The sequence below is a fragment of the Vigna radiata genome, unplaced genomic scaffold, assembly GCF_000741045.1.
Source record: "Vigna radiata var. radiata cultivar VC1973A unplaced genomic scaffold, Vradiata_ver6 scaffold_198, whole genome shotgun sequence".
Taxonomy (NCBI): domain Eukaryota; kingdom Viridiplantae; phylum Streptophyta; class Magnoliopsida; order Fabales; family Fabaceae; genus Vigna; species Vigna radiata.
The window spans coordinates 408,142-428,675 of NW_014542192.1; the positions used below are offsets into that span (position 1 = coordinate 408,142).

Sequence of the window (20,534 nt, forward strand, 5' to 3'; positions counted from 1 at the left end):
CCCCCTAGATTCTTCAATCTAGGTAAAAGATGGGCGCCATGCCCCTAGATTTTTCAATCTAGACAAAGCCGGACGCCACGCCTCCTAGATTTTTAATCTCTGCAGAAACCGGACGATTTTCCCTTGGCGGTCAAAAACGCCGCAAGCAAAGATTCAAGTTAAAGTGCAGGTAACAAGACTATATCAGCAGTAAAAGTCGAAATATACAGAGAACCATCCACGCAAAGTTCAGGAACAAAAGCATCAATGAACAAAGAGTAATAGGGACGAAAGCATCACAGTCAAAACAACAAAATCAATCCAACTTGGCAAATAAAGTACGGAAGATTACAACTTAAGGACGCAAAAGCAAAAGGCATATAAAAAATCCTAAGTATCTACATTAGCTGCCTCTCCCTCCTCCTCTTCAGCAGCCTCCTCCACTGGCTCTTCATGGATGACTTCATCCTCTACCTCGGCCAGGTCTCCTTCTTCAGTAAAGGTACCGTCGGGAATGTCCTTGATCGGCACCATCTCCCCAAGATAAACATCTTTATATATATATCAAACTCGAAGGCACTGGACGCCACATTAGCCAAACGTTCCATTTGCCTCAGCGCCTTCTTAAATCCTTTTGTGTGTTCTTGGCGAATGGCCGCAAACATCTCCGCCTCGGTACTCTTCCATTCTAATGAGGCCGCCCTCAGCGCATCCCTCTCCTTCCGGACAGCGTCCGCTTCAGCCAAGGCCTTCTTGGCCGACTCCAGTTCCTTTGCCAGATTGTCCCGCTCGGTTCTCGTCCGCAGGCTCATTTCTCTCAGCTGTTAATGGAGCGAATGACTTTCGGCCAACATCCTGGCCGACTCTTCAGCGTTCTTAGCACAGTCAGCATGAGCAGCGCGAGCGTCCTCCAACTCCTTCTTCAACCGGCTCAATTCACCTTGGACATCCCCTCGGTTGGAAGCATAGGCCATTTTATACGCTGCCGCTCCACAATTTAAAATGTGGTAAAGAAGATACTCCGACATTTGCTGCTCAGACATCGCAGCCATTGCCTTTTCCTCAGCAGCATCAAAGTTGAATTCGATCTTGTGCCTTAGATCGAAGCCTGGATCATACATGCCCAAAGGTAATTGCCGCTCGGGAACCGACTCTTCCTGAACGGGCATCGCCTTTTTGCCCTTCGCTGCGCCGCTACTGGACGGTGCCTTCCTCTTGCGAGTTAAAGGTTGCACAGGCGAGGGAGGAGCATCGTCAATATGTACTATGGTGGCCGGTGTGGAGGATGTGCCACTAGCCCGTCCGGCCTGGAGCCCGGCCCCCTGGTCCGCTGCCTGAGACTCCCTAAACCAGTCACGTCCGGTCCTTCTGGCCATAACTTCTGCAAAGTAACATCACCCACACAAAGGTTACAATTCACAAAATACAAGTAAAGGACAGTTGACAGGGGGACCTACCAAACACCCTCGACTTCAGATCGTTGTATCTCAGGCAACTAACCAGCTTCCTGGAGGAGAACGGACGAGGTAACTTTTTCAACCTGTCCAGATCTCTCCGCTCGACATCAGACATGTCCTCTTCTGGCCAAGAGGTCAAAGTACGAGGTTTTCTAGTCCAGTATAAAGGAAACCTAGAGTTCCCATCCTCATCATAAAAAAACGGACGGCCCATTTCGGTAATAGATACTTTAAAAAAGTGGTTTTTAAAGTCTTTATACGACTCGGCGAATAAACTGAAGATAGCATTTTTAGACATAGACGTCAAAGATACCCAACCCTTCTTGGCATTAGGGCGGGTCTTGAAGAAAAACAAAAATATTTTGGCGGACGGTTCAATATCTAAGGAGTGACATAAAATACCGAACGCTTGAATGTAGCCCCAACCGTTCGGATGTAACTGAGAAGGGGCTACGTTCAAGCATCGGAGGACGTCCATTTGAAAACTAGTTAAGGGCAGTCTCACATACATATCATACAGAAAGGGCATATACATAAAAAAGCAGTCTTTTCCAATCATGTCTTCCCCATGGAAAACCCTCTCATCGTCTCTACAGGCCATTAACCTAAGGGCACGACGATACCCAGTATTCCTTAAAATACAGTTATCTTCTACCCAACGCAGTAAGGAATCTCGAGACCTAAAAGAGCTTACTTGCTCTCCAACTTCCCGGGAAGCCCATAAATACTCTCTCGGAGACGGCGAACAACCCTCTTCAGGGCCGTCAACATCCACTCCTCCGTGAACGAAAACCCTATCCCCACTAAGTAAGGAAGTGATGCAACCGGTAACCACCGGTTGGGCAGCCCGTGGGTCGCCACGACCCCCCTCTACGTTACCAGAAGAATCATAAAGGGCAGGGGAGGAAGACATGGTTACCTGGAAATGGGTGCGCAACAGGAGAAGATACTCGAAGAAGGAGAAGAAAAGCCTGGAAAGCAAAGTGTCAAAGATAGAAATGAAAACGGTTTAGTTTCTTCGCATTATCAAAAGCGTGGAGGTTACGAAACTAGGCCCATCATCTGAGCCGTCAGATGTGTTTCATCTAACGGTCTCTCTTTCGCGACTTTAGCGCTGCCCCCAGCGCGGGAAATTTACATTTCCTCATAAACTTAAACGACGAGCTCGTCGTGTCGTTTCACAAATAAGCTGCCTAATCGCTCGGTTTTTACACAGCGGATCTTTCAAACACCAAACGGCTAATCGCTCGGTTTCTACACAACTAATCCTTCAAACGCCGAACGACGACCACACTTAAGTCCTTCGGCCAAACCAAATCCAACGCTTTCCTTTCGCCTCGGACTTGGGGGGGATGATGTACGATCCTATATTTCCAACGATCGGAAATAGCTAAAGACCGAACGGTCGTAGTGGACAAACGGCCCACACATTCCCATTGGGCTCAAGGCCCAATTCCAGATTCCAGCATAAAAGGCCAGCGTATAAAATATTCATAAAAATATATCATTCGGATATATTCACCGGATATATCTTATAAAGATATTATAACAGAGATATGTCAAGTAAGATTATATTTTATTCTGTTTACATTACTGTTAATATTATGTCAATCCAAAGCCTATAAAAGGCCAGAGGATTCCAAACAAGGTACGCTCTCTGAATACACTTCACTCATACTGCCTACAACATATCTCTCATCAGTTCTCTTCCAACAGAGAATTTCTTATACACGCCTAACTTGAGCGTCGGAGTGCCTTTTCAGGTACCTCCCCCCCCCCCCCCCCCCCGTCAAAGCTAGGAGACAACCGGACGGCTGAAGTCAACGTGAAGACGTACGGTCAGAAATCAGGAAAAGCGGGCAGAAGCACAGAAGAAGACGTCCTCGAAGTTAGTACTTCGGTCCCAGTAAATTTATACCGTAACACTATCTTTTTAGTAAAAGATGGTTTGAAAAAGAAAAAAGAAGGTGCACGATGAAAGGAAGAGAAAGTGTATAACTGAAAACAAATCGAAAAGGTTGGAGTGAGTGTGTAAAAGGAAGATGGACCACGACCTATATACTCTTTCCTTTCCAAAATTTCTGCATGGTTGTTTCCTACTTCCTATGCATCACTTTTCATCTTAAAACAAAATTCCATCTTATCATCACAAAAACAAAGCGTGCTTCAATTTTAATACCCACTGTTTTTTCGCATATTAAGTTTTCAGATAAAACAAAAAGAATAAACGTTCGATCTTATCTTCAAACTACTGTGCTTCAATTTTAATTAGGGTTTCTGTAATCTAAATTGTATAGGTTATTTTAATTTTTTTTTTATTTTTTTAGAAGGAATAACGCTTTGTTTTGAATGAAATGGCCGGTGTGAGGAATAAATTTATAAATTAGTCATATAAAGTCAAAAGTAAAGATTAGTTTGTAATAAATCATATAACTACTAAGGTATCAGTGTGTGTTTTCTCTGAAATTTGATCATTAATATAAGTAAAATTGTATTAACATGCACCCACTTATTTTTGGAGAAAAAAAAAAGTTAACAAGTTTCATTTAGAGTATATTTTATGAAATTTATAGTTATAATTTGCAGACTTATTCCTTGTAAAAAGTAAATTAATATAAGTTAGCAAGTCACGTCTTAGGTGTATTTTAGAATATTATTTAATACATAATATATATATATATATATATATATACACACACACACGTTTGGTTTGTGAAAGTTTTTCTTAAGATGTTACGACAGTTTAATGTTTTCATTTTTTGTTTTCTTAACCTTATTTCAATCTCAGTCTCTATTATTTAAAAAGGAAAAAAAAAAAAAAAAAAAAAAAAACTCTGCTGTTTACTTCTTTTTTTCTTGTCTTTTCTCGTTGTAAAAGTTTATCATACAATTATCACTTTATGAATATTTGGAACTAGCAATGATTTTATGCGTAAGGTTGGATATAGAGTAATTTTATAAAATTTAATTGGAATACAATGACAAAATAAAGACTGTTACCTGAATGATTCTAATGGATTTTATTTGTGATGCTTTATAATTGAGTTTTTTTTTTCTAAATATTTAGAAAAAGAAGACAGTGAAAAACAAAAATAAAAAATTGGGCAGCCATGGTCCCCTTAGAGTTAACCTAGTTCCCCTCCTTATTTGTTACATACATATATATCATTTAGCTTAAATTTTAAATATTATTTAATGTAATACAATGCAAATTTTAAATATGTTTAGAGCATCAATATCCTTCAAACAAATTCGAAAGCCGCTTTAATAATTCAAGCCTGTCATAATAACTCAACCCTTATCACTAAACTACCAAAATATCAGCCATAATCCTGCAATCTCAAATTCACAGAAAAATTTATCAATACCCAAAAATTTAGAATGGTAACTTTTGCTTCAGAAGAATGAATGGAGTGAAAAACTTATCAATACCCGAAAACTTACATATAATACCATAAATTCTGAAAGCATTATTCCTAATCAGATTTAGATCTTAATCTTGATAAATAAAAAAAATACATCTAACAAAATTATTTACTAAGCAGATGGTGAAATGATGCTCTAAATCTAACTTAAGATCAACACCAAGTCAATAATCATAGATTCATAGTCCATAGCTTACCTCTTTTAGGAGGCTGAAACGCTCAATTTCTCAATCAGCTTAAGTTCTCCAAGTACAATTTCTCAATTCAACACTTGCCAACCTCAATCAAACGGAGAGAAAACAGACATCTTGTCTCAGCATTCAGAGTAATAAACATTTAACAATAATTACCAGAAAATAACCCCTGGCTGCCATATTTCCCTTGGTGAAAAATTTCCTAGTGGCTGCAACTAAACCATTGTAAATTATCAAATACATTGTAAAATAAAGCTAAATTTTAGTACATTCAAATTATTCATTTATTCACCAATAAAAAAATCCCTAGCAAATATGTTGGCTAAACCACACTCGTTGTTAACATTTACAAGCATACCAACCTAAAGTTGCAGTTTGAATCCTTCAGCATTACGAACAAATGTAACAATACCTATTATTCCCCAGGTTTTTTGTCGGGCACACTCAGCCCATTTAGTGCCGGTAGCGTCTGTGGTAGTACACTTGTAGACATTTGTTATGATAACCTCCGACTAGAGGAGAAACAGCACTAGCACTTCTTCCAATTGCTCCTTCTGAATATAATATAGATAAAATGACGGTTAGCATAAATACAAATATGAATGAATAATCAAGAATTCTATGGCAGGTATGAAGCTTGGAGAACAGGAAAGTTCACAACTTTCTGCTTCTTGAGTTGAGAAAGAAAAGAAACAAGTCACCAATCACTTGGAAAATTGAATGTACAAATTCCATCAGTTTTTGATTCAGTTATATTTGGTTTAACATGTTTATACAATAATTAGTGCCAAGACTTAGAACACCATCACCATGCAAAAAGCACAACGGATAAAAGCCACCAAGTATTACTAAAAACGATGTCAAAAGATCTATGGAGTTATGCAGTGGAGAAACAGTTAAGTGGCAAAATTGAACTAGAAAAGAATTTATCAACAGCAATGGATATCATGGAAGGACTAGGTCAATGCAAAGAGAGATAACCTCGGTCTCCTCAAAAGTACCTACAGAAACACAATACCCTTTACTCGTCCTCCCTAGCGACCAGTGTTATTATCAAGATAACAGAAAGGTTTAAACCCTCTAATCGTCCCTATTTTTGGAGCGTTTTCCCAATTTCATCCCCTTATTAAAACTCCCAATTGGGTCCTCATAATAGCTAATTTCAATTAATTTAGCCATTTCCGTTAACTAAATTTAACGGAGTTAACTTTTTATACAGCACGGAGGATGACATGTTCATTTTTGTAAAAAATGGTTAAAAACGTGGCATGGACTAGAGATGAAACGTGGCATACTGGAGTTCATCACGCTCCATCACTGCTAGCGATGCTCGTCTCCTCCACCACCTCGCCACCGAAAGGAAAAGCCATCGTGAGTTTCGTTAGAACCACCATCAAATCTCGAAACTTGTAGTGTAAAAACTCCAAAATCACAGCGTCACCGTGAGCATCACCGCGAAACGAAGCTCCTCGCTTCATCTCCTTTATCATGAAACACTTTCTTGCAACCTGCAAAATCTGAAACACAGAAAGCCCCAAATCTCTACACACCAAAAACCCTAAATTGCGATTTTCGCTCATCTTCCAACCACCAAGACGGAGCCATCATCTTCGCAAACCTTTAATCCCAAATTGATTGAATCCCAAATTCAATTTTATTAAATCCTAAATCCCTTTTCAGAAACCTTTGGAGGGGATCCACCACAAGCGTGAGGTCGGAGAAGAGATTCTCGTCAAGGGGCTGCGATGTTGTCAGCGCATCACTACCATTGTAATTGTCTTGTCGGACCTCTGCTTCAACTCCAATTTCAATATCGGCAGCAGGGTTAAATAGTACCATCCCATCAAACCGCGAATCCATATCATCGCTTTTCTTCCCATCTGAAGCCATCGTCTCACTTCTTACTTCCCCAATCTCCTCCCCTCGGATTGCAGAATCTTCCTAAATTAACTCCCTTTATATCCTTAGCTCTAATCCCATTCTATATGCATGAAAAACATCATCGGCTTTCTGCATTTTTTTTTTTTATTTGGGAAGGAAAAATAGGATGAAGAGACTGTCTCTGTGCAATAATACACATTCACCATCACACCCAACCACAAGAACAAAATGTCTCTATGTAACCTTTATTTAGTTCATTTTCAGAGGGGAGCGAGGAAGCAAAGCCAAAGGTTGGCGGCGCCAATCAAAACTGCTGTTCGGAGAAGAGACAAGGAAGGAGAAATCTGTGTATGCATGGAGAGGAAGCTGGTGCCTCTCTATGGTCCCTTTTCTGCAAAGGAGGCTCTGTGCTTTTTGCTCAAGTGGAGGAGGCAGAGGTTTCTGGTTTGAAAAAAAAATATTTTAAATTATTAAATTTTGCTAAATGCCACGTGTTTCATCCACGTTACATAAATAAACACCTCATCCATCCCATTGTACAAAACTTCACGGTGTTAACTTTTTTTTAACGGAAAGGGCTAAATTGATTGAAATTAACTCTTATAAGGACCCAATTGGGAGTTTTAATAAGAAGGGGATGAAATTGGGAAAACGCTCCAAAAATAGGGACGATTAGAGGGTTTAAACCTAACAGAAAATATGGACAACTCCAAAAATTCTTCATGAAAATATTTCTGAAGTCAGAACAGGTTATGGTTGAAGCATAGTAGAAAAAGAAATACAATAAATACATACAAATAATAAAAAAATGCAGAAATATAATTGTAATGAAAAATAATGAAACAAAACTATATAATTAATAATATTGGCAAATTCAGAAATTCAAATAACAATAAAATCAAATAGAAAAACCCCAAGTTCAAGTTCAAGACTGAAGATAACAACAAACCATAAAACAAACTTCTAATCATCTGGCTTTTCTTCATTCCAAATCTAACTATCTTTAATGTTATCAAATGGGACATATCCCTCCTCTTCCCCCTTCACATCAAGTCTTAAGAAAGTTTGTAATTCTTCAAATTCTTTAAACTCAGAATCAGAGCCATCAAGATTAAATTCGTGTTGGAGCTGAAGTTGCACCGGGATATTTCTTGGAAGCATGGGAAGATACAATAGTAATACCACCACTTGATAGTTGCTTTCTTTCATTGCTTGTTTTTCTCCGTGTATAAATTATTGGCTCTCCAATACATGAAACTTCATAAACAATTGCCCAATTAAGAGTAGGATCTTCATCAAAAACCAACTCATTCCTCTCATCTTCATTATCATTAGCATCATCCACTTGTCCCATTAACCACTCATCAATGTTATACAATATGATCAACTTCATCTCAAATGTTGTATTTTTGAGCAAGTTATTTTATTTATTCTTGATGTAAACCAATCATACAATCGTTTCCAGTCACTCCTATTTCTCCTTTTTCAATGAATCTGTGTTTTGAATAAGTAAAATGTGAACCAATTTTCTCCCTACTTTCTAAAATGAAATGAGTGATAAAGAATAACTATTACTTGCTCAAATACATTCCAATTGCACTCACATCCCACTAAGCTAAATGTCAAGATTAAAATCTTGATTGCTAGTGTAAAACCCCATAAAATAGTATTTTTAGAAGTGGTAGTAGTTTAAAAATAGTGAGACTCGGTTATTTTAATATTAAATGAGTTATTTATAAATAGTTTTATTATAAATAAGTTTCATTACTTTAAAACGCACCATTTCTCTAGAAACCACTTTTCTAGAGTTCTCTACCTTTGCTTTGGGTGTTCTTGCTCCTAAGTCATCTGTTTGACAATCAAAAGGTATCTAAACGATCAAGGCATCAAGTCTACAATTCTAGCCGATCAATTTCTATCACAGAGCAAGTAAGTTTCTACTCCTTTTTACCTGTGAGTTTCGGTCCATGATCATGCAAAGAAACTATTTTGCATGTATCAATTGGTCTTCTTCCTTTGTTCTTGGTTGATCTATTGTTCTAAGGACTCTGTCCATTTCTAATTTGGTGTTTCGTAGGTCCGTTTAGAGTTCTTTGCGTTTCAAGCAATCGGCAGAACGTTGCTTGAGTTGAGTAGTTGTAAGCTAGAACTTGTTTTAGATTATTGTGTTGATCTAAATTTAATATATATCTATGTAGGAAAGTGAATTGGATGTATTTGTATTGGTGTGATATGTTTAGATTGTTTTATTGTTATAATTATGTGTTTGGAGGTTGTATTGTGGTTTGAAATTTGATCTTAAAGTGAGTGGAGTAATTGAGAGTGAATTATTTGAGTTTCAAGCTTAAAATGGAGGTTTTGATAAGTATTTTGGTGAGATTGTGGTTGGATGGAGAAATCTGGTATGGCAAGTTTGTTTATATGTCAATTGAGGTTTGTTAGCACAATGAGTCGATATAAATCTGATAGGGAAATTGGTATGGGTCAATGCATGTTAAGATGTTTAGGATTATTGATTAAATTATATATGATTCTTATATGAAATGATTTAAACTTTTGATGTATTGCTTGTGTATCTAGCTTACCTTTTCTTTTTTATCATTTGTTGTATGTTATTTTCTCTTTTGCGATGATCACCTAATGGTGTGAACATAGAGAGTCACCTTTTCAATTGTTCCAACAAGAGGCTAGGGTGGAGCAACGGCTTAGTTAGATGAATTCTACATATGTAGATTTCTTCTTGGTAGGTTTGTTTTATCTGGTTGATCTATTATCGTATATGTTGTTTTCTCTTTTGCGATGATCGCCTAATGATGTGAGCTTAGAGTCACCTTTTCAATTGTTCCAGGAAGAGGTGAGGGTGAAGCAGAGGCATAGTTAGATGAATTTTACAGATGTAGATTTCTTCCTCTTAGTAGGTTTGTTTTATCTGGTTGATCTATTATCATATATGTAGTGTTTTATTTTAGTAATTTTATACTATTAAAAATGGGATGTTACAACTAGTTTTTGCAAGTTTGAAACTGCTTGACCATAATTTTTCCACCATTGAGCTATAAAATCAAAATCAACTTCAAAAATAAACACTATAACTTAAAGCAATTCAGAACTACTCACAATAACTTCTATGAAAGTGTGAGTGTTTCACTAGGAGTTATGGTTGTCCTATTTTCTTTGGCAAAGTCATCGGTATAGAATCCACTTCAAATGAATGGGGCAAAAAGATCTAACAATCACATTTATCATATCCTGAAAGCTCTTCAATCTAACAAGGTTAAATGACAGGCATGTTTGGGACCAAAAAGAAGGTCACGTGCCTCATCCATATTAGCTTGTCTTAGTTTATCTTTTGTATTGCAACACTTGGATTTCTACAAAACATATCAATCGCCCTTTTTTACCACCACTCTTTCTCCCCTTAACATTACTAGCCATAGAAATTTCAACTTCATCTTCGCTCTCATTATCACCATCAGCCGCATTATTTATAGAATTTATACAGGTGACTCTATCACTAAATAACTTCTAAAGGTCTTCTTTCACTTTTGCTGGAATCTTGGTGCAAGATGTGAAATTGTCCTTTGTCATGTTATTTGGATCTAGTAATTCCCTCTTTCCTAATTTTTTTCACTATAATTATCAGGAATATCAAAATATTAAATAAGAAAAAATATCAGCAACCCCAAGAATCCTTCATGAATATATATTAGAAGCCACAATGGGTTATGGCGGAAACACGGCAGACAAAAATAAAATACAGTATATGCACATAAATAACTAAAAATGCAGAAATATAATTGTAATTCAAAAATAATGGAAAATAGTCATATAATTAATGAAAATTGCAACTCTAGAAATTCAAATAAAAATACCACCAAGTTCAAAACTAAAAATAGGTGATAATAAGGTGTTAAAGGGGTTGAAAAGAGGAAGAAAAAAATAATTTGGAGAGGACAGGTGGTGCTGAACAAAGGGCAAATAGAAAGGGAAAAACGGACTTTGTTGTTATACAGTTAGGGCGGGACAATGGCTATATTGTAGAGGGATAGCAGCAGTGTTGTAGTGGGACAGCGGTGCTGCTATGATATCCAAACACATTAATGGGTGAAGGAAAACCTTTGAAGCTGAATGGAAGCCTTCACATGGCGGTGGCAACATGAGATACGTTGTGGAGTACATAAACCAAGTGGGGTGCAATGTGGAGTACATGAACCAAAGGAGGCCATGACATGGGCGTGCGAGTAGTTGCAAGTGGTTCTGCAATCATCTGGATGTCCAACCCAATCTGCATTATGAAAGGCTTGAATAGTAAGGGATTTATGAGGAGTAGCAGAACAATCATGAAGACCATAGTATAAAGTGTCTTTTAAATACCAAAGAATCTGCTTTACAGCCATCCATTGAAGTGGTGTTGCCACAAACTGACAAACCTTGTTCACAAGAAAACATTCCAGGTCCAGTAAAAGTAAGAAATTAAAGAGCTCCTACTATTGACCTGCAGAAGGAGGGACGAGGCAGTAAATCAAAGCTCTGTTTGAATAGTTTTTAGCCTAAAACATAGGAGAAAATATAGGCTTAGTTAGAAAGTGTATTCAAATTGAACTCAACCCTATAAAACTGACTTTTAAAGTGGGTTTGCACCCACTTATGTACTATAATTTATCATATTTTTAGATGTGAGATTTCTAACACATCAAAGATTGGACATCTCGAACGTGGAAATACATATTTATGAGTGATCTGACGACACCAAGCACAATAAACCCAATAAACCTCAATGGGATAAATTTTGATACCATCTTAGAAAGTGGATTTAGATCTAAATCAATTCTACAAAATCGGCTTATAGGACAAGGTTTACACCTATCTATGTACTATAATTTGATCATATATCCAGCCAATATAGAGCCACCAACATTTGGAATACTGTATTTTGGTCTTGGCAAGCAAATCTGATATATTTAGACTAAGTCATAAGCAAGGAGCCCTCAGACTGAGGGCACACTTCTATGCCAATAAAGTAATCAAGATTACCAAACTATTTCATCGAGAAAACCATTGTGAAAAACACTGAACATCTAATTGAAAGATAGACCAATTGCATGTAAGAGCAAGAGTAAGAACAATCCGTATAGAAATTGGTTTAACAACTGGAGAGAAAGATTTTGTAAAATCAAAACCAAGTTGTTGATTAAAGCCTTTCGCAACAAACTTTGCCTTAATACATTTCAATAGTAACATCAGGATTTCCTTAATCTGAAACACCAATTTACATCCTAAGGTTGTTCTTGTGAGGTGGAAGTGAAACAAGAGACCAAGTGCTATTATGTACAGCAAAGATTTTGTCCTTCATAAAATAAAATTATTACAAATCTCGACAAGCTTGTTTCGTTATGGTAGATCCTAAGTAAGCAAGAAGAAGGATAGGATGAACACACAAGTTTGTAAAGTACCAACACTTAAGAATTAAACTGTAAAATAATTCTAGAGGGCTTGATTGATCCCTCTCATAATCTTCTATTTATAATAATAAATTGATACAAGAGTAAATGATAATTAGAGTAACCTAGACACAATATAATCATGATAATTAGAGTAACCTAGACACAATATAATCATAATAATTAGAGTAACCCTAGACACAATATAATCATGATAAATAGGATAAATATCCTAACACCAACTTTGGATCTAGTTTGCATAAGATGAATGTTTAGAGGTTTGATGATTGACTAGGTTTTGTATTAGATGTAGAGTGATGTGGACATCATTGAGGGAGAAAAGGCGGTTGAGGAAGGTTATGAGGATGGAACATATGAGATTTATACAGGTGTAATGGTAGGTATGGGAGATGAGGATGGAGCTTATGGGACCTAAACAGGTGCGATGTTAGGTATGGCTATTCAGGATGGTGAGACTATGCGTATATTAGAAGAAGCAAGAGGGGAAGACTGATATTGTAGTTAACTGGGTAGAGAGAAATTTTTCAGTATAAGGAAACTTGTTTTCATTGAAAGTAAAATCTTTAGATATATTTGGGTGGATGTGGGTTGTTATCGTGTTCTCTACTTTTAATCTTAAGTCTATTGTATGAGGAGGCACTTAACAGATACATTTTGATAACAAAAATAAAATTTATATGAATTGGATGGTTTAATAAAGGGAAAGTGAGCACATCCAAAAGGTTTGAGAAAACCATAGCCAAGTGCTATCCTGAAAAGAAGTGTATATGGTACACCAAAATTTACAGAAGTAGAAAGTATTTTGTAGATGAGATACATTGTTGTAAGAAAGGGAAGGTCCCAATAAGTCATAGTAAGAGAAGCTTGATTGAGAAGTGTAAGGCCCATTTCAACAATGTAACGACGTTTCCTTTCAATGGTGCCATTCTAATGACATGTATGAGGAATATAGTTCTGAGACTATGAGAAGTGGGATAATCTTGAGAAGGACAAAATTCACCACTGCAGTCAGTTTGCACTGCCTTTATTTGTGTCAAATTGCAATTCAACCATAGATTGCAATTGTTGGATAACGAAGAATGCATCCAATTTGCATTTTATAAGAATTACCCAAGTAAATAACAAATAAGCATCCACAAAGAAAATATGGTAAGAATAGTTATTAGTAGATGACACAAGTGAAGGACCCCACAAATCACCAAGAATTAATTCAAAATGAGAATTATATGCGATAGAATGACGAGAAGGAAGTCTGTGATTTGCCCATACAACAAGCTGAAAATAAAAGATAAACTACTTTTATTACTGAAAGATACATTAAAAGACTGAAAGATAAGACAAAGTACATTGAAATTGGGATGTCCTAACCGTGAGTGCCAGTATGAGCATTACAATTGAAAGTATTATTAGAAGCAAGCAATAGTGTTTAGACTTGGAACAGGAAAACTAGAAGGTTGTTGTTGTGTATGAGAGGCATGAAGCAGGCTTGGAAACTAATTCAGGCTATCGAGTCCAACTTGTCCATGAAGAACTTCATTAGATGCATTACATTTGACAAAACAATAATGAGGATCAAAGTCAAAATACACATTGTTGGCTGAAGACTTGCCACAGATGACAAGAGGATCCAGGACACATGTCAACCACAACATGATAGCAGTTGCAACAGTGGACAGAGTTGCAATTGAATATTCGAGAAGCTCTGCTCTTCAGTGGCCAGTTTTCTGCAGGCTGAGGCTTTTGAGCCTGAACCCACACATTAGACCATTCCAATTTGCATGACCAAAGTTGTGCACAAGCTCATGTTGAAGCATGTTGAAATATATTGTATTGTCTAATAGGCTTTTGTGTGTAGGCTTTTTAGGAACTTCCTTTTCTTTCTTTTTGTTTTATGTTGATCTACTATCCCTTAAATAGGGTAGTATATGTAATAGAAAAGTTAGTTCACTAATAATAAAAACTTTAAGTTTCACTCCCAAACTTTAAGATGGTATCCACAGCCGGTTAGGGTTTGCTGTCCGCCGCCGCATCCGCCGTCATTCACCGTCGCCTCCGTCACTGTCCGTCGTCGCAGCCTTTTCTCCGGCAAAGTCAAGGGTTAGGTGCGCCTCGACGAGCGCGACCCATCCCTAGTGGTCGCCGCTTCATTCTTCTCTCGACGTGCCGTCACGTGTCATTTCTTTCTGGACACTCTCGGGCACGTGGGCTTCATGTGCCGCCTTTCCCGTGTCAGAACATCACCACGCCACTGCCGGTCGTTTCGCCTCAGTCTCCTGAGTGTGTTGTGGTCACTGTTTTGTTGTTACATTGAGAGTTGCTCCCATTAGGGTTTCTTCCCACAATCATTTTTCCCCTTTTTGTTTGGCATTATGTAACATGCATAAAAGAGAAAGGGCAAAAACGGTAATGCACACCTGAAATGGGTAAAGGGCAAAGGGGTCAAGTGGCAGAGAATGCTGGTAACAGAGAAACCGTTAGAAAGAGCACGCGTCAAGCAAAGAAAAGTGTGTATTTGAGGGACTACGTGTGACAGAGGGAGGCAAGCATGTGGTATGAATTTTTCTCCTGAATCTTCTCTGTATTGGTGGGTCTTTACCCATTCTTCTATTAATTATGTTTTTCTCCTTTGTCAGGTGGAATACTCCATTCTTCCAGCTCCACCACTATTGCCATTTATCATTCACACTATTATACTAGCCTTATTTCTATTTCCAGTTGTATTTGCTGTTGAATACACATACATTTCATACTTCTATACCACACTCTATTATGTTCCAGTGCTTCAAATAAAATCAGTTGTTTCACATTATAATGGCTGGTCTTGGAACACCGTCTCTCTCTGTTACTCCTACCATTACTTCTGCAAAACTCAATTGGAAAAACTATCTATCTTGGTCTTCTTCTGTGGAGTTATGGTTTCTTGGTCAAGGATACCATGATCATCTTGAACAAGATGTTTCCACCGTTCTCGATGAAGAGAAATCTCAATGGCAGAAACTTGATTTTCAATTATGCACTGCCCTATGGCAATCTGTTGAGCAAGAAGTCTTAGAAATTTTGAGACCTTATCTTTGCTCCTCTTACAAAACGTGCTCCTCTTTTTGGAGAAAAGCACAGGATATCTTTGCTAATGATGTGCAACGTCTCTTTGATGCAACTCAAAGAGTGACTTCCCTCAAACAAACCAATCGCGATATGGTTGCTTACATAGGAAAGGCCCGTGTTGCTGTAGAAGAATTGAAGAATTTCTTTGTGGTTGATTCTTTAGAAGGCCTAAACAAGAAGCTTGATAAGTTTTACATGGTCTTAAATCTAAGAGGTCTACACTCAAATTTTGATCATGTTCGTGATCAAATGTTAGCTGGTGACCAAGTTCCATCAATGGACAGCTTAGTTACTCGACTTCTTCGGGTACCTTCATTAGTTAAAGACAAAAGTTCAATTGGTGGTATTGAAACATTAGCTATGGTAGCACCACAAGGAAGAGGAGGAGGCAGAAGCAACAAAGGAGGACGTGGTGGTCGTGGTATGCGTCCTCAGTGCACATATTGTAAGAGAATAGGCCATACTCGAGAGAAATGTTATGCCTTACATGGATATCCAGACAAAGCTGCTCATGTTTTTAAATCTGATGATCTCGAATCCAAAATTTCAAATGAAGAGTACCAAGAATTTTTGAAGTATAAGTTTGAAAAATCTTCTAATCCTGACCAATCCTCCTCCATGTCCAATGTGTCAACTGCCTGCATATCTCAATCTGTGGAAGGTCACAATCCATGGATCCTTGACTCAGGTGCCTCAGACCATATCTCTGGTAATATTTCTTCATTTTCTTCCATGTCCTCTCAGAACATCCCTCATTTCATCCAATGGATCCAAAGTTGCATCTCAGGGAATTGGCAGAGTTTCTTTATCTCCTTCACTAAATTTAAATTTTGTTTTGTATATTCCTCATTGTCCTTACAATTTAATCTCCTTGAGCCAATTGACTCATTCCTTAAATTGTTGTGTAACCTTTACTGCTAATTCCTTTCTTATACAGGAACATGGTACAGGTCATCTGATTGGAGAAGGACATGAGTCTCGAGGACTTTATTTCTTAAAACATAGCTCTTCAGTTTCCTGTTTTACAACTTCATCCCCAAAATTTTTGCATGATCGGTTGGGCCATCCAAGTTTATCCAAGTTGAAGATGATGGTTCCGAGTCTCAAGAACATTCAAGTCTTAGACTGTGAGTCTTGTCAGTTAGGAAAAAATGTTAGATCTTCTTATCCCAAAAAGTCTAAGACACTATGTAATTTTCCTTTCTCAACTATTCACTCTGATATTTGGGGACCAAGTCGTGTTACTTCGTTTGGTTTTAATTATTTTGTAACCTTCATTGATGAATTCTCTCGATGTACTTGGGTTTATTTAATGAAAGAAAGATCTGAACTTTTGTCCATATTTATGTCCTTTGTTAATGAAATTAAGAACCAATTTGGGAAGACAATTAAAATCCTCCGTAGTGATAATGCTAAGGAATATTTCTCTACAGCGTTTTCTTCATTCTTATCTTCCCAAGGAATTCTACATCAGTCAACATGTCCTCACACTCCACAACAAAATGGTATTGCAGAGAGGAAGAATAGACATCTCATTGAAACTGCACGCTCCCTGATGTTGAATACTAATATTCCTGTGCATCATTGGGGCAATGCAGTCCTCACTGCCTATTTTCTAATCAATAGGATGCCTTCTTCCTCTCTTGAGAATAAGATTCCTCATTCTATCATTTTTCCAAACGACACTCTATACCATGTCTCTCCACGTGTATTTGGGTGTACGTGTTTTGTCCATAATGTTTCTCCAGGTCTTGATAAGCTATCCACAAAAGCTATCAAGTGTTTCTTCTTGGGATATTCTCGTCTTCAGAAAGGGTATAAATGTTATTCTCCCTCCACCAAGAGATATTATATGTTTGCTGATGTCACATTCTTTGAGGATACCCTATTTTTCTTGTCCTCCGTGGAGGATCGTTCATTTGTTCAACAAATGTTTCCTCTACCATCATGTGATCCCTTGATTATTCCTGCTTCTATACCTCAAACTCAAAATGTGAATGACATTGTTCCTCCACCTCTTCTCACATATCAACGTCGGAGACAATCTCAAACTCAGAACAATGAAGATCCTCAAGACTCATCTCCTCCTCCATCAGCTCCCCAGACCATGGATCCTTCATCCTCCTCGTCTTCTCTTGACTCAGATGATAATTTGCCCATTGCCCTTCGGAAAGGTATTCGTTCTACTCATAATCCATATCCTGTTTATAATTTTTTGAATTATCATCGTTTGTCTCCTTCCTATTTCTCTTTTGTTTCCTCCTTATCCTCCCTTAAGACTCCTAATAATATTCATGAGGCACTTGATCATCCTGGATGGCATCAAGCCATGGTTGATGAAATGCAGGCCCTTGACCACAATGGTACTTGGGACCTTGTCCCTCTTCCTCCTGGTAAGAAGCTTGTTGGTTGCCGATGGGTTTATGCTATTAAAGTTGGTCCTCTGGTGAAATTGATCGTCTAAAAGCTCGTCCAGTAGCTAAGGGATATACTCAAGTTTATGGCATTGACTATTGTGATACTTTTTCTCCTGTGGCTAAAACCAGTACAGTTCGTATTTTGCTTGCTATGGCTGCCATTCGTCAGTGGCCACTTTACTAGTTGGACATTAAAAATGCCTTTCTTCATGGTGATCTGGAAGAGGAGATATACATGGAGCAACCTCCTGGGTTTGTTGCTCAAGGGGAGTCTGGGTTAGTTTGTAAATTACGTTGTTCCCTCTATGGCTTGAAACAATCACCTCGTGCTTGGTTTGGTAAATTTAGTCGGGTTGTGCAAAATTTTGGATTGAAAAGATGTGAGACNGATCATTCAGTGTTTTATGGTCATTCTTCTTCTGAAAAATGTGTTTACCTCATGGTGTATGTTGATGATATTGTTATTACAGGGAATGACATCACTAGAATTACTCAATTAAAGAATCATTTGTTCAACCACTTTCAGACTAAAGATCTGGGTCGTCTAAAATACTTTCTTGGTATTGAAGTGGCANAGTCAAAAGAAGGTGTCATCATTTCACAAAGGAAATATGCTCTTGATATTTTAGAGGAAACAGGCTTGACAAATTGCAAGCCCATTGATAGTCCTATGGACTCAAATCAAAAGTTAATGAAAGATCAAGGTGAACCTTTCTCAGACCCAGAGAGATATAGAAGGCTAGTTGGAAAACTCATATATCTTACAATAACAAGACCTAATCTTTCTTATCCAGTGGGAATTGTGAGTCAATTTATGCAAAATCCACATGTTGACCATTGGAATGCAGTGATTTGCATTCTCAGATACATAAAAGGAAATCCAGGACAGGGATTGTTGTATGAGGACAAGGAAAGCACTCCGATTGAAGGATATTGTGATGCAGATTGGGGTGGTTCTCCAATTGATCAAAGATCTACTACAGGGTATTGTGTTCTACTTGGAGGGAACCTTGTATCTTGGAAAAGTAAGAAACAAAGTGTTATTGCTAGATCTAGTGCTGAAGCTGAATACCGATCTATGACTTTAGCTACATGCGAACTTGTGTGGATCAAACAACTTCTCCAAGAATTGAAAGTTTGTGGAAATGAACCGTTGAAACTGTATTGTGACAACCAAGCAACCCTTCATATTGCCTCCAATCCAGTGTTTCATGAGAGAACAAAACATATAGAAATTGATTGTCATTTTATTAGAGAGAAGTTGTTGACCAAGGAACTTGTTACTGAGTTTGTCAATTCTAATGAACAACTCGGAGACATTCTGACCAAATTTCTAAGGGGGCCTAGGATTCAATTTATATGTTCCAAGCTTGGTGCATATGATCTATATGCTCCAGCTTGAGGAGAAGTGTTGAAATATATTGTATTGTCTAATAGGCTTTTGTGTGTGGGCTTTTTAGGAACTTCCTTTTCTTTCTTTTTGTTTTATGATGATCTACTATCCCTTAAATAGGGTAGTATGTGTAATAAAAAAGTTAGTTCAGTAATAATAAAAACTTTAAGTTTCTCTCCCAAACTTTAAGAAAGCACAAACAGCTGTGAAAAGATTATGCATAAATATGCAGAGTCTTGCATGTTACAACATGCCCAGCCATGCATATTTAATGTACAGTTCAATAGAGACACTTGAAAGATTGAACAGAAAGAAATACAAGTTGTGTCAAGAAGTTCAGACAATGCTACAGCACTGATTCTGGCGTCAATTTGAAAAGGCCGTAAGCAATGAGCAGCCAACTTGGAATGGATCATTTTCTTGCAACAAATTGCTGGCTATAGAGCCTTAGCATCAAATAAACCCACCCTCCTTGTGCAAATGTGTCCTCAACCAAACCATCTCTTACAAACCAACATGAATAGTGTGCTTCTAGTTGCAGATTGTGTTCTGGTAAACAATTTTGTACCAATACTCTGCTCGAAGTGAAGGATTTACCACTGTTTCAACCAGTCAACTGCAGAACACCTCAACTCAAGCACTCCAAACCCTTGTCAAGACCTTCATTTATTCATCCATCAAAAGTTGATAAGCAGAGCTCCTTGTCAGAGTTGTCACTGCAAGCGGATAGTATTTTACAACAATTTGATAACAAATGTGGGATCCCAGACCCTGACCACTTAAAACGGAACTTGGAACCCCTAACGAGTCTAACAATTTCTTTAGTAAGTAACTAAGCTATTTCTGCAGAGTAAATGGGTTCTGGAGGGACAAAATGCCCATTGCTTGAGTACCTGTTGACATTGACAGCTTCCAAACCCCCTATGTCTAGGCAACCCCCTATCAAATACATCTCATCTCTAATTAGGGCTAATAGAAACCAGATACAGAAAGGGAAACTGGACCAAAATGTATATGGAACTTGAGATTTAAAACTAATAAGAAATATTCTTGAGGGCTTAATGATCCCTCTCATGTTCTGCCATTTATAATAATAAAGAGATGATACAATAGGGAGATAGAAGGTCAAGAGACTGTCCTAGACTACTAGGTACAGAACTAGGTAAAACCATTAAACTTCTGCAGACTAGCCTAAATGATAATACCTATATGTAATGATTC

The 20,534-nt window shown here is 37.7% G+C and overlaps 1 protein-coding gene across 14 annotated transcripts in view; it reads right to left on the minus strand.

The window, feature by feature from the left end:
* Positions 1-4,538: 4,538 nt before the first annotated feature.
* The window catches only part of LOC106779262 (pentatricopeptide repeat-containing protein At5g24830), a 23,846-nt gene continuing 7,850 nt past the window's right edge, over positions 4,539-20,534 (minus strand). Inside the window, exons 4-8 of one of the 14 annotated variants that reach the window (XM_022776521.1) lie at positions 11,311-11,431; positions 8,077-11,221; positions 5,468-5,609; positions 5,059-5,140; positions 4,539-4,768 (exon numbers count right to left, since the gene is read on the minus strand). The gene's annotated coding sequence lies outside the window, so the exon portion shown is untranslated. Of the gene's footprint in view, positions 4,769-4,800; positions 5,610-8,076; positions 11,222-11,310; positions 11,487-19,929; positions 20,030-20,534 lie in introns of those variants that run through there. The other 13 variants (XM_022776512.1, XM_022776520.1, XM_022776517.1 and 10 more) reach the window with 13 other exon arrangements.